The sequence below is a fragment of the Haemaphysalis longicornis genome, unplaced genomic scaffold (genome assembly GCF_048455015.1).
Source record: "Haemaphysalis longicornis isolate Haplotype H1 unplaced genomic scaffold, Haemaphysalis longicornis Haplotype H1 scaffold_2, whole genome shotgun sequence".
NCBI classification, from domain to species: Eukaryota; Metazoa; Arthropoda; class Arachnida; order Ixodida; family Ixodidae; genus Haemaphysalis; species Haemaphysalis longicornis.
Window position 1 is genome coordinate 217,002,125 of NW_027526295.1, and position 13,764 is coordinate 217,015,888.

At 49.4% G+C, this 13,764-nt stretch overlaps 1 pseudogene across 1 annotated transcript in view; it reads left to right on the forward strand.

Moving 5' to 3' along the window:
- Nucleotides 1–13,764, forward strand: part of LOC144169900 (uncharacterized) — a 235,901-nt pseudogene that overhangs the window by 68,730 nt on the left and 153,407 nt on the right. Inside the window, exon 2 of the transcript XR_013322536.1 lies at nt 13,432–13,646. The product of XR_013322536.1 is annotated as an uncharacterized LOC144169900 (transcript). The remainder of the gene's footprint in view (nt 1–13,431; nt 13,647–13,764) is intronic.

Genomic DNA, 13,764 nt, shown 5'->3' on the forward strand with positions numbered 1-13,764 from the left:
GATGGAACACTTGAGACACTATATTGACGTCTCGTTTTTTTTTTTTTTTTTTTTTTTCTAGGGCTGGAGGATAAGTTAAAAATCGCGCACCAACCTTACCAGTTAATGCAACTTTAAAACCGCATCTACATTGCCCAGTGATCATCTCCAGGTGCTTATGGAGTACCAACGGCGCAAAACAGGAGATTGGAATTGTTCCTACCCGTTCAGAGTTACTCTGAGACTCCCAACGAGAAAGGCCGATTATTTTTAGGTATAAATTTCTTCAACTCAACATCGGGGACTTCTGCAGGCGCTGATCCGGCAATGGCCTGTGTTCCAAGTTAAAGGCCGACGGATTCGGGGTATATGTAACTTGAAGCCCCTTCCACAGATACAGTGCTCCATGACCGTAAGAGAATCTACTTACCTCAACGACTGCGGTCCTGTATCGCATGACACGCGTGCAAATCTTGTGTTGTTTCAACAGTGTTATTTGGGCCTTTTTTACGTCTCTGCCTTAGGGACCTTCTCATTCTTTATAACATCCTGACATGTTCTGGACGGTACTGCGCATGCGCAGTTAGGCGATCCTGCCGATTGCGCCAACTATATCGGGGCTAGCACAGCCCAACGATAGCTTTTGACAGCTCCGAGGACGAATGAGCTCAAAAAACGTACACTTTACAAATAGAACGAGTGACCGGCATTATCGTATGTTTGTAAATAAGCATACTTGGCACAGAGGGTGCATGCGCTGTTCCTTGTCTCACCTGGGCCGGTATTCTCGTGTTTTGCCCGTTCTGTGTCCGTTTCAGAAGTGTCTGTTTTGAGCAAGTCCTGACTGGCTAAAAACGAACACACGGATGTGACGCCATGCAAGCATGGCGGAGCGGAGCCATGAGCGGCGGCTTCTCGGAGCAGACGATTTTTCGCCGCCGTGTTGTTGGTTCGCTGGCGGAAATGTAAACACATAAAAGATAGCTTAAAATTGGTTTAGTCCTTTAAAATGTGTTTACAAGAACAGTTGCGCAAAAGTCGATCCTAAGCCCACTTACAACTGGAAGTACGTCGCAATAAAACGGACGCAAAACGGACGTTTTCAAAACGAACAAACACTAGAATACCGCCCCTGGTTATAGCTTCGTGAAATGATCTCGAAGTTTTGAATAAGAATAGTTAGAAAAATAACAAGAGAGGGAGCAGATAGGCTAGAGCACGGCGAAGGTAGAACAAAGCGAATGCATCCCGTGTCACCTGTCTCTCAGATGGATGACCCCATCGGATGTTGTGTGTCCCCTGATCCCAACAACTCCCTGGCGTGGTGCAACGCTGGCGTGTGTACACGCTATAAATGAGCGCGCGGGAAGGTTTCTAGGTGGCCAAGCGACCCCAGATTATCCGGCCAACTTATTTTCGGCTGGAAGGGCCTGGGAGAATAGAGCCCCCTCCAACATCACCGTTTCCTCCCCATCTGCTCCTGCCTCGACGAAGAAGCGAGAATAGTAATAATACGGCGGAGGCGTCCAAGGAAGGGAATGTTTTCCGCACGTACACGAACCGACGCTCCTGCCTCCCCAGGCGCGAAGCACGCGCCCAGTGCCGTGGTTTGCTTTGATTTCCCAACCTGGACATCTAATTAGACGGGAAGCGATGCTCTTATTTTTGCGGAGGTTCCCGCACAATGCGACGTCCTCACCGTCCCCGCTTACGCAACCCCGTTGCCGTCTTATGGTCCCAAAAAGGAAAGTTATTCGGTTGCCCCCTCCCCGCGTCAGTCGGCTTTTGTGTCGGGCTGATTTGCTCAAGAACAAGCAAACGAGCTTGTTGGAAAGCCTACCCTCAGCCGCGCGACGGCTGAATAAAGCGGGAGCTTCTATTGTTTTCTTTTTTTCACCAACAAAAGTCCCCCTACGTGGTTAAGAACAAAAATACCAAAAAAGAAGTTCATTGTACTTGTGTTTTGTCCTTTTAATATTTGCGCTGTCACACCAACTCGCTCTCATCAAGCGCCTGCCGCATACGTAGTCTACGCTGTTTTGCAGTTCCAGCAGTCGTACAGACGACGTTTTTTTTTTTTTTTTTGTCGTTTGGGAAACAAAAATTTGATTTCGTGTCTTCCCAGGGCGAAATAAAGCCTCCGAGGAAATTATCCGCTCGGCTAGTAAAACCTGCTCCCATTGGTTGGGCTGCGTACAATAAGGTTATTAAACAAGAGAAGAAATACGACTAGTATAAAAGTCAAGGGTGGCCACATGCGACCGAAGGAGCGCGTCGTTTTTCTCCTCCGTAAGATGGACGCGCTGCGTCCTCGAGCTGCTCTCATGATGACAGACGACGGAGTTCATCGCGATTAGTGGGTGCCCCTTCATCCGAGCGATGACATTTTTGGAAGCCTCATCAACGTTCCTCCCTCCCTCCTCCTCCCGAGGGCTGTCGCTGCCGTGTATTTAGCTACGACGTCGTGATTGTACGCCCAGACGGAGAAGGAATTCGGGCAGCAGCAGGAGATTTTCGTCTGTTATTATTCAATCGGCCCGACTAATGTCGTCTGCATGTCGTCTGCTCGGCGATTAAGCCGATCAAGCGGCGCCTGTTCGGCGCGGTGAACTGCGGCCACCGGTGAGAGAAAGCGAAGAGAAGAAAGACGGTTGTGCGAAGGCTCGCACGCTGCTCCCCCCCCCCCCCCCCCCCCCCCCCCCCAAAAAAAAAAAAAAAAAAAGGAATAAACGGAAATTAGAACAAAAGTACGCGGGTACATGGTGATCAGTGGAAGGATCGCTGTTAATGGATTTGATGTTTCGTCTGCCGTGCTTTTGATCCGTCGGTTGCCGTCAACCCCCCGGTGCGGTTGATGGCCGCTTTGGGCGACGCTACTTCTGTCGGAGAGGGCATCGCGCATGGCTTCAGGGGATCGTCGTCGCGGACGCGTGATTATCGTCGCTCGTTGTGCGCGCTATTTTGCTGAATGCGTGTGCTGGCGTAGAAGGGAGAGAGCGTCGCTGCACGCACGCCAATCAAGTTCGGCAAGCCGTGCACACGTGGCTGTTTCTTCATTTTGTTATTTCTTTTGTCTTGCGCTTTCTTCGCCCGCTACGAGTGTCAGCTACTTGATGCCGTTTGTTGCAACGACGTTCAGCTTCACCATGTGGAGAGGATACCTTCGTTCTACACCACCGCATGCAGACAGATACCTCACAAACGTTCGAGGCGAAATGAGCGAGGATAGTCTGTGTGTGCCGATTTTCTCAACCTGTGCCTACTCCCACCGGGCGTAAACATATTAACGACAGGAAGTCGCATTACAGCGCCTATAGTTAAAAGCGTACTCTTCTAGGAGCTGACGACACCTCGTCATCTGCTCCCCTGTGTCGGGCTTTCGAAAGACGTTTCGGTTGATCCACGTGCTCTCTCCGTGAGCAGCTTTTAGTGCGGTGCGCTGCCCGCAGGTGAGCTTATTGAGCCTGTTTTTCTTTTTACTATATTGGCCGTCGGCACTTCTCTCCATTGCGTTTTGTCATTTTTTTTCTCTCGTTATTAATAGGCCCGCTGCACGTACATTAATCCGCGTGTAGGGGCCATCACGGTGATTGCAGGCTGTCCGCGTCGATTTCGACCCATGTTCAACGATGCGGCAAGAAGACAGCAGCAGCTTCGTTCGCTTTGAATCGCTACATAAAAGAACACATCTGTGGGCTTGTGCACACAAACACAGCTTCATGGCCGACATACTTTTCAATGCGAGCGACGTGCCAAGAGTCGCGCTAATCGTTGCGCTATGGTGTTTTCTTTTTTCTATTTACTTTTTTTGTGAGCCAACGTCTCTCTGGGGTGCAGGCACTGATGCATGGTACACGTTCAATGTCCTCCGTCTTTTTTACCCTGATATTAATAGTGCTATCTGTTCCCGCATGAGGTATATGAGGGATTTTAGTTTTTTACATTTGTCTGTCAAGAGGTACAAGATCGTGTGGGGATCCTGACAACCCGTGTAAGCCATTATGAGGCTTGTATCACCGGCTGGCGATATATCATTTATTTATTTGGAAAATGTCGATAGAACTATGAGTGAATCTGCTTGCGGCGCGAGCTGCCCACAGCCCCCGGTCGTGCCCGATCGTGCACGCCCCCGGTCGTGCATGATGAAAACGTGTTTGTCGTCGGGGGATCAGTTTTGAGAATATTAAGGGATTTTTTTTACAAAATCTGAGCGTTCACGAGGCTCAGCTATTGCTCATTCGCACTAGGGGGACTGCAGAGCGACCATTTACGTGCGGCCCGTCGAAGCTATGTGGATTTAGGTTTCATTGTGCCTCGACTAGCACACGTCTTAAAGTATGCATATGTCAACTTCTCGCGTCAAAAGAAAATTACTGTGAATTATATTTTTATAGTTAATTCGGTAAGCGAAGAAGTTCTTTAATCGAAAGTATCCATTGCCTTCACTTTCCTATAACAAATCGATAAGGAAACATTTCACTCGTAAGTGGTTCAGATGGACGACACCTTCATATTCCACCGCCGATGCCACGTAAAAAGAGAGATTTAAAGTTAACAAATCTGTGAAAATCATTATAAATACATTTTCTCGTCGTTCCGAGTCAAGGATATTCGAACAGCATGCACAGTTTGAGCTTGGCCCGCTCGTGGGTATAGGTTTTTCACCACAACTGTTTAATTTCAGTCCGAGTCGGGGTGGGAGCTGACCGATGCCCATAACAAGCCCCCTGGAAGACATCTCTTCTGGCAGAAGCTGTTGTGATTCGTTTCCTCTCCCAGTAGCCACACCGATGTTTCCTGATCGCCGCCCAGTTATTGATGGCACGAATAGCACGGCGACTTAGATGGTCCGCTCAGCTACGGCGAGGTTTGTTGTTCGCAACGCGCGCGCGAGAGGCTCACGCTGAGACGGCGGTTATTTCTGCCCGACTCGGCGTCACACCAAGACAGATGAATCTTGCGGCTGCTCGCTGGCTCCCACCGAGCTCTTGGGTCCGCCGTCCGCGTAGGGGTTTATTTTTCTCGTGCGTGGCTTCATTGCTGCTTTTATGCAACGTGTACGTTGCCCGGATGCCATGGCTTGTGAATCCCCTTATCATCGTGTTCTCGTCTTCTTCTGTGTTCGATAGTTCCTCCTTGTGTGGTGCACCGTGCGAACTCGCGACATCGCGGCAGTTTCTCGTGTGGCATAACGCGAGACTCGCTCAATATTGCTAGATTTTTTGGTTGCTGACACCTCATCTCAGGTTGACATGACATGCTAGCGAATGGAGTCGATAGGTTAAGTTGCACCTTCGTGTTATCCGCACGAGCCCCAGGGTACCTTACCTCGATCTCTTTCGCAAGTCATTTCTGGTGCCGTAAAAGTCGTGACAAAGACATCGACAAATGCATTTCATGAACCTTGTTGGCGACGTTGGGTCTTAATCAGATGAGGATGCTCACATACTTGACGGTGAGCTGTACGTGGCAAGATACAAGTCATGTCACTTTCCCTTGGTCGCATCCTCCTATTCTGACCTCACTATTCGCGTAATGGTAAATAATTCACTTTTAGGAGTGAGAGGCTCCAAGCAGAACTCAACGCACTTGGATTGTTTTCAAGGCGGAAAACGGGGCTCTAGTATACTGAGGAACAGACAGGGCAAAACAAACAAGAGGGGATAGCAGAAGCAAAGCTTCACAAAAAAAAAAAAAAATCCTATGCTCGTCTGATGTTTTTTTGTTGAAATTCAAAACAGCGCAAAAAGACGGGACAAGGAAAGACGACACAAGGCGCTGACTAGCAACTGGTTGGTTTATTGCGCGGCTTGCGAAATATACCGAAGAAAGGGAGGCGATAAGGAAACGCGATAAAAAAGAAGGGCATTGAACATAGCACACAGAACACAAGATCGATACACGTGCATTGATTAAATGGTAGCAACGCTGATATGAGAAGGGGCCAGAGGCGCGAGGCAAGGAACAGTAAAGCTTTTTATGAATCCTGATAGCGGATTTCCTTACTTAGTAATTCAATAGACAGCTTACTAACACAATCGCCGCCTGCCTTGTGAATGAGGTAAGCTTCATAGATAGGTAAGCCTCATAAACCTCATTCACAAGGCAGGCGCCGATTGTGTTAGTAAGCTGACTATTGAATTACGAAGTAAGGAAATCCGCTATCTGGATTCATAAAAAGCTTTGTTCCTTGCCTCGCGCCTCTGGCCACTTCTCATATCAGCGTTGCTACCATTTAATCAATGCACGTGTATCGATCTTGTGTTTTGTGTGCAATGTTCGATGCACTTCTTCTTTTTTATCGTGTTTCCTTATCGCCTCCCTTTCTTCGGTATATTTCGCAAGCCACGCAATAAACCAACCAGTTGCTAGTCAGCGCCTTGTGTCGTCGTTTCCATGTCCCGTCGTTTTGCGCTGTTTTGAATTTCAGTATGCACCAACTAGCCCAAACCACCGTTCTAACGCAGTTTTCTTGTTGTTCGTCCTTGCTTGTTTTTCGCTAGCAATATGTTCCACTATTGGCGCACGAAGGAGGAAAGAGAGTGGCGGGAGAGGGTTCGTAGGGGGATGGGTGGGGCCACTGATCGGTATAGATTATTTTTCTGTCGCCAGCAATGCACCAAACATACGGGTATTCCATGTCTTCCCTCACCACGACCATCAGCCATGTTCAAATGCCCGTAAAGGAAACCAAATTGAAGGAAACACTAGGGAACTTCTGTAGACTCCTACTCGTGTTTTCCTTCTCATTCCTTTGCTTGCTTGTTTGTTTGTTTTGTTAGTCTGTTTTTCGGCCGGATGGTCTTGTTCAGCAATGGCACCGTCGCGTTGAATTGCGTTGGCCGCTGTAGACATGGTCGCCGTGCGGCATTGACGAGGAAACACGCAACACTGGATAGCTTCCCGCAGCCCAGCGTTCTTGGCCGAGGGGCCGCCCTTTGCCCGGCTTCGGCGTTGCCCGATGCGTGGAGCCGGGAGGACATTTCCATAAGGAGAAACGTTGCTGCGTACTGGCCACTGATGGAAGTTTGCGCCCGATACCGACGAGTGTTTGTGCTGCGCGCTATCGCAAATCTGGCTGCTGATCTAGGACAGTTTTGAGAAATCAGCCGATTCGCCCCCGGCTGACGCTGTTTGGCCGTCTGGCTTATCTCGATCGGAAGTGTTGCTGCCTGGTCACTCTCAGGAGGGTCGCCAATGGCCGCTGAGCCCAGTATTTCTGCCGCTGGTGTCGGGCAGGGGAGGGGGGGGGGGGGGCAGTCTCGGTGCGCCATCTGCAGGGCGAGTAGTGACTAAACGACTGACAGGCGTTCGCTTGCCTTGTACGGATGACAGGCGTTTTCGGGGTGAAGCATCTTAAGGCTGAGGCTTGTCCGGCGTCCGTGCTCATGGCACAACACCGTGTAAATCGAAACATCTACGTATTAACAAAATGTAACAAGAACAAAACAAAAGATTCACAAAAGGAGAGAGAGAGAGAGAGAGAGAGAGAGAGAGAGAGAGAGAGAGAGAGAGAGAGAGAGAGAGAGAGAGAGAGAGAGAGAGAGAGCTCCTAGGAGACCGTGCTGCGCATGCGCAAGGAGCATTGTATTGGATTTGGATCAGGTTTGGATTGGGTGGAAATGGATTGGATTGGATTAAATGTAAGTGTATTGGATTGGATTGGAAATCGTTTTAGCAGCAGTAAGCACTCTCACGGGTGATTTACGGTAAGAACGATTCCCAGTGCTTCGTCCACTCGCCATGATTCACCTCGTGGAGATGCGTGCATTTTTATTAATTTTTGCTTCGAATGACCTGCGTCTTATTTTGGTCGTCATTCGACGGAATGCGCTGGCAACGCTTCGAAGCGAATTTAGTAGTACAGTTCTCAAAGTGTAGTCAGTGAGTTTACTAGAAATGCTACGTGCTTAAATCGTACTTTCAGAGGAATCGGCAGAGGCCCATAATGTGAAGACGTGGCGATTCCTGCATGTCTTTTCTCTTGAATTTTTTCTGGATATTACTTGCCAAAAGGCTGTAGTCTCATTTCTTATTGACTTGCAAATGGCACTTTGTACGAACCCAGCATCCGCTTAGCTCAACTTCAGATAAAAAAGGACAAGTTTTAGCGATAATCGTTGCGATATGAACCAGAGCCAGTAAATTTTGTTTCTTTCCCTTACTAGCTCGTCTTGGTACAGCCGTCCTTGGCTGAAACCATTCCTTATTCCCTTGCATAATGCCAGCAATCGAAGGCTCTATACTTGCTCTCGGAAAGTAATCCACGGAATGCACGACGGATAAGCAACGACTTCATTTCCCGCTCATATGCAATGGTAATGGCGGGCCTTCTGCTGTCAGCAAATGTGCTTGTGGGTAAAGGACATATGCAGCCAGTATGCGGATCGAAGATTTCGCGAGCTCACCAGTGAAATAGCATTTGTCCCCGCCTCACATCTCCCTCTCCACCTTCAGGCAGCCACGCACCATTTAATTGCGCTGGGCCAAGCATGATTAAAGCGCTGGCGTCGTGCGCGTTCGATTCCGCGCCTTGTTATACCCCCCTCTGCGCTGGCCTTGTCCCTCGACTCCTCTGCAGCTCGTGTCGATGGCGCTATAAGTCTCCCAGTAGTTATTCGGTCGTGTGGGCCATAGGGGCACCCATGGCCATACATCTTCCATAAACAAAAATCAGTGGAAGATGCTATTGGGGAGCTGTGCTATGTTCGTTTATTTGTGTGCAGTGGGATCGAACCAATAACTCGCCAAGTTCGGACGCTGAATGAATTGAAGCGCGGCACTGTACAATCAAGCTCACCTGCCATGGGTGTACCTGCAACAGATTGAAAAAAAATTGTCAGGTACCTTAGGCGGGGCCACAATGAGACGCCGCTTCGAGGTTCGAGAAGCGTTTACTCCTTTAAGTTAGTGAGCTGAGCCATCAGTGGTCTTCTGTGACAGGACATGCAAAAGAAAACGTATTGGTTCATCATTAGGGTAAGCACATAGTTTCCCGTCACAGTCTTAAAAGGCTATGAATCCTTACTTCGCTTTTTTAAGGACACGGGCCTATCTGAATGATTGTACTGCTTTGTACTGCCCTTGCACCTACCATTTCCACGCCTTGAGTTTTTCTCATTTTCTTCCTCATTTTTTCTCTTAAAATATACCGCTGTCCTACCTGTTCCTTTTAATTCCCGTATCCCCATTTCCATGCGTAGGGTAGCCAACCGGACAGTCCCCTGATAACAGCCCCGCCTTTCCTGTACTGCTCTTCCTTCCTTCCTTCCTTCCTTCCTTCCTTCCTTCCTTCCTTCCTTCCTTCCTTCCTTCCTTCCTTCCTTCCTTCCTTCATTCATTCATTCATTCATTCATTCATTCATTCATTCATCCAAGAGAAAATGGTTAACGCGGTTTGCTGGTGTCAATGCTGCGCTTTCAGATTTTGTGCGTGGAGCTCTGTTTTGGTGCACATGTAAGATCCCCATTACAGTACTGCTGCGTGATTCGTGGCTCCCGTCAAGGTGCTTGTAGTCGTGTATATAGTAATTGTTTTATCGCCGAGTAAAACCGCCACGGAAGAGGGGAAAAGTAAACTCCGATTTGCGGTTAAATTAGCAGGACGCACTTGAGGCAACGTCGCTTACAGAAGGCTACGTGCGCACTATTGAATGAATGATATAAATTCATGTCCTGCCCCTAATCTTCTGTTTTTGTTTTGGGTAGAAAAACAAGGTACAGCGTTAATTTTATAGATTAAGGTAAAAGAAATTGTTAGAAGGTTCGGGGCTTTTAACGACTTACCGTACTACCGGTGCTTGAACTTTTTATGAGCAAGAAAGTAGGAACGCATTCCTTGCGTACAGCTAGGGAGACCCCCCGCTGAACTTTTCTTGTGGTGCACGGAACTACGTAGAAGCAGATTAAATAGGCGCGGCGCACGAATTTTGTTGCGGTTACTTATACACAGGTACCCCCCACAGTGCATATTGCTGGCTCTTGTTTTTCTTTTTTTGTCTTTTACATTTAAATATGTGCACTAGCTTCGCGTGTGTTTTCGGGCCATCGGAGACCATAGTTATTGAAAGCTCCCCGAGTCATCACGTCACTTCGTCAGAGGCAGATATATGTCCTATTTAGCATTTCAACAGTGCGTAAATAGGCGGTGGGCGTGAACACAAACTTGCAGTATGAAGGTACTCGAAAATGTTGAAGCAAAACACACACACACACACACACACACACACACACACACACACACACACACACACACACACACACGCACACGCACACGCACACGCACACGCACACGCACACGCACACACGCACACACACATACAAAGACAGAAATAGCTACACGGTCCGTTCAACCCGGGATGATATATCTTGTATCGATTGTAAAATGTAAAACCTGCAAACGAAATATCATGATGACAGCTGCTATAGTTAAAAAAGGTAGTAGTAAAAAAGCTCGTATTCCTTTCGGCAAGTGAGTGAAACACTTCATTAAAACTACAGGACATGAGGTCCTATGGAGAGATAGGACGAGGAGAGAGGGGGTGGTCGCAGATAGCACAATGGGCACCGCTGCTCCAGTATTGGGACCCCATTTACGAAGTGCACACAAGGTCACCAGATATGCGCAACTCACACTGCATACATTCATGGTAGATAGAGCATGGCCAGTCCGGGAAGTTAGTCCTACCGCTACCACAATTTGTGGAGACTGATTTCAAGGACAGGCTGATACTAGTTCTAAAATTCATGGACGCGACTAAAGTGTTCAGATTCAGACTTATACGGTGATGGTGGTTACGTGCGAATACAGGACAAAGCCAGCATCGACAGATGCGTCTCAGTCCTTCTTGCGTGTAACGGTGTATTGCCTTTACACCCTGTTGTTTCATTGTATCGGACAGCTCTGAGCCACACACTTGTTCGAAGAGCTTTTCTCTGCCCTTGGCCGTACCGCAGGCATTTTCATCGTGCCTTGACGGATGATTTCGGCGAAACCACTCTTCTGTCGCTGCGATAATCTTATTACGTATTCCATAAAACCAATTCCGTAACACATCCCTGCGCCTAGCGAAGTCGGGCGAGTGGTCGCGTGGCTCGATGTACGCCTCTTGCGCTTGATTGAACTCGCGGACTACATTATATACGTACGCGTTGTCTCCTGTTTAGTCGGTTGCATTTCTAAGACACCCCCCCCCCCCCCCCCCCCTACACCCCTGTACCGCTGTTTTACGCAGATAACTGGATCTCCGCTTTTTTCTTGCGAAATTTATCCCAATTATTTTCTGTTGCCCTCCTTTGAAGTGCATATCTGTGTAATAACTTTAAATCAGTGTATTTAAAAAAAATAATTAGAAGGCGACCTTAATTGCACAGTTCTCAGTTGGTAAAACCAGCGTCTAGAGACAACGTGGCCCGTGCTGGGCAAGAAGAAAGTAAGCTCTGCTTCTGTGAAAACGATGCGGTCCATGTTGCGTGGAATCGGGTCTCGTAAACGCCCGCTTTCCGAGAAAACAGCCGCGTGAACGGAGCAGGCGCCTCTTGAAATGGCAGCCGCCGCTGCTGAAGCCAGATGTAATTAAGCATTTCGCGGACCAACTCGTAGCGGCGACGACTGAATCGCGCTCCGGTGTCGCGCCGATCTGGCAGCTGCGGACAGATCCGACATCGAGGCGAGAGCACGGGGCGACGTCATGGCACAATGGCGTCGCGCCTCCTCGCGCACCAGACGGTCGAGTAAATCATGCGTGGCTTTCTGCTGGAGACGCGTCTACGGCGGCATCGCCTGGGAAGCCTTTCAACGCGCCACCTGATTTATCGTAAACGCTGTGTACGAAGGCAGGGTCTGGCCCGCTTCCACGGCCTCTCATTGGCCGCTCGGAGAGGCGTTCCCCCCACCACCTGCGCTGTCGCGGAGCCACCCTGCTTGCACAAACCTCGCGGAGTTCGTGCTATGTTGTGCCTGAGCGTGCCTGCACGCAATGCTCATGTTATACCGATTCCGAAGGTGAGAGATCGTTACGCATGGCTCGTTGCCAACGTTAACGGAGTTGTGGGGTGTAAGTCTGTTGTCTGTGGCCACAAACGCGGCGCGGAATATATCTGCAGGGCAGCGAGAAATTTAAGTCTTGACTGCTGATTGTAAGAATGTCACTGGTCTAAAGAACACACCTTTCGTACACCGCCATCGTCATCCTCCTGTTTGTGTCCACTGCAGGACAAATGCCTCCTCCTTGTTCCTTCAACTGTTCCTGTCTTGCGATGTCATAGTCTATCCTCTTCCTTCATATTTAAGTTTACTCCCTCTATTGAGTTAATAGAGAGTTTTCGAACTCTGTATGCTCCGTGGTTACCGTGTTTACCGGGACCCGACTGCGCCTGCGCGCGCGGGCAAGGTGAGGAGCCCCCTCTCCCCCATCCCTCTCCCCGCTCCCCTCCCCACCCCGTAACGAATGCGCGGGCATGGTGAGGTCCGGCCCGCCGAACTATTCCACCCTACCGGAACGAATGGGCGAGTGCCCAGACGGGGCCCGGTCAACAGGGTAACCGCGGAAAACACGGAGCGTATGGAGTGCTAAAACTCTAATGATGGACCTCACGTCCCGCTTAGGTCTTCATAACATCCGGTGTTATAGACGCTGCCAGACGTAGGCAAACTGACGTGTTATTCCCTCGCACGGTATTATCCTTGCGGCGGAAACAAGAAGCAGATCTCGATCGTCCGGGTCGTCTCCCGCAGCCAAGTAGGTTTACCCGCCGAAGATGGAGTAGTGTCATCAGACACGTTGCAGCGACGGCTAAGCCCTTATCTCATTGCACCACACCCCACGACGTGCCCAGAACTCGATGCTTTGGCCGCCGCTCCTTGTCCATTTTTTTTATAAGGTGCACAATGACCAGGGCAGTCAGTTAACAGCATCGGTGTGGTATTTCTGCAACCGATCGGGTGTTATTTGCTGCCTTGAAGCCGCCCTGAATAGCCTGATTTTCTCATTCGTTAGGAAGTACAATCGTCTCTCAAACCTCGTATTTGTCTATGCAGTCGTGCAGAGACGTTGCGGTTCTTTACAGCGGCAATAAGTGGCATTGACAGTTGCTGTAAAAACTCACCGTTGTTCGTGTGGGAAGGTGCCTTTAAATGGAAACAACAGTGAATGTCAAAGCTCCGACTTTCCGTTCTCGCGTGTGTTCGTCCGGTCTTGGAAATGCTGACTCTCCTTAGTTTGACTGCAGCAATTATCCGATCAAACTTTCCAGGACTTGGGAAAGTTGTAGTTCGTTTACAGAAGAGAGAAGACAAATTTTTTGCCACCATGCTGTGTACTGCGCTCTCGTGCATTTGTTCCCGCTACAGCAGCCTCAAAGAGACCGCAATTGTTTCTTTTGTTTACATGAAGTGCAAGACTACTACGTAGAGTTAACGAGGAACGTTCTGTTTCGTTTCTTTCGCCGCAGTCGAACCCCGAGGAAGAGGAGCTCAACGAGTCCGAGTACGGCGGTTCGGGTGACGACGACGAAGAGCGGCGGACTCCCCTGGACGGCGAGCTGAGCAACGACGACGCCCAGTCGGACCTGCTGTCGCGCTACCAGGCGCACAACAACAGCGCCGGCAGCAACAACGGCAACGGAAACAACGGCAGCGTCGGCAACAGGAGCAGGCAGGACGACGGGTGAGCAGCCTGCGCGGCTGTGGCGCCTCGGGCTATTCGCGGCCTGCAATACCAGTTCAAGCATTTGTCCATGCGCGAGATGTCAACAGAACTGTCAGTATATGTCAACAGACTCAAC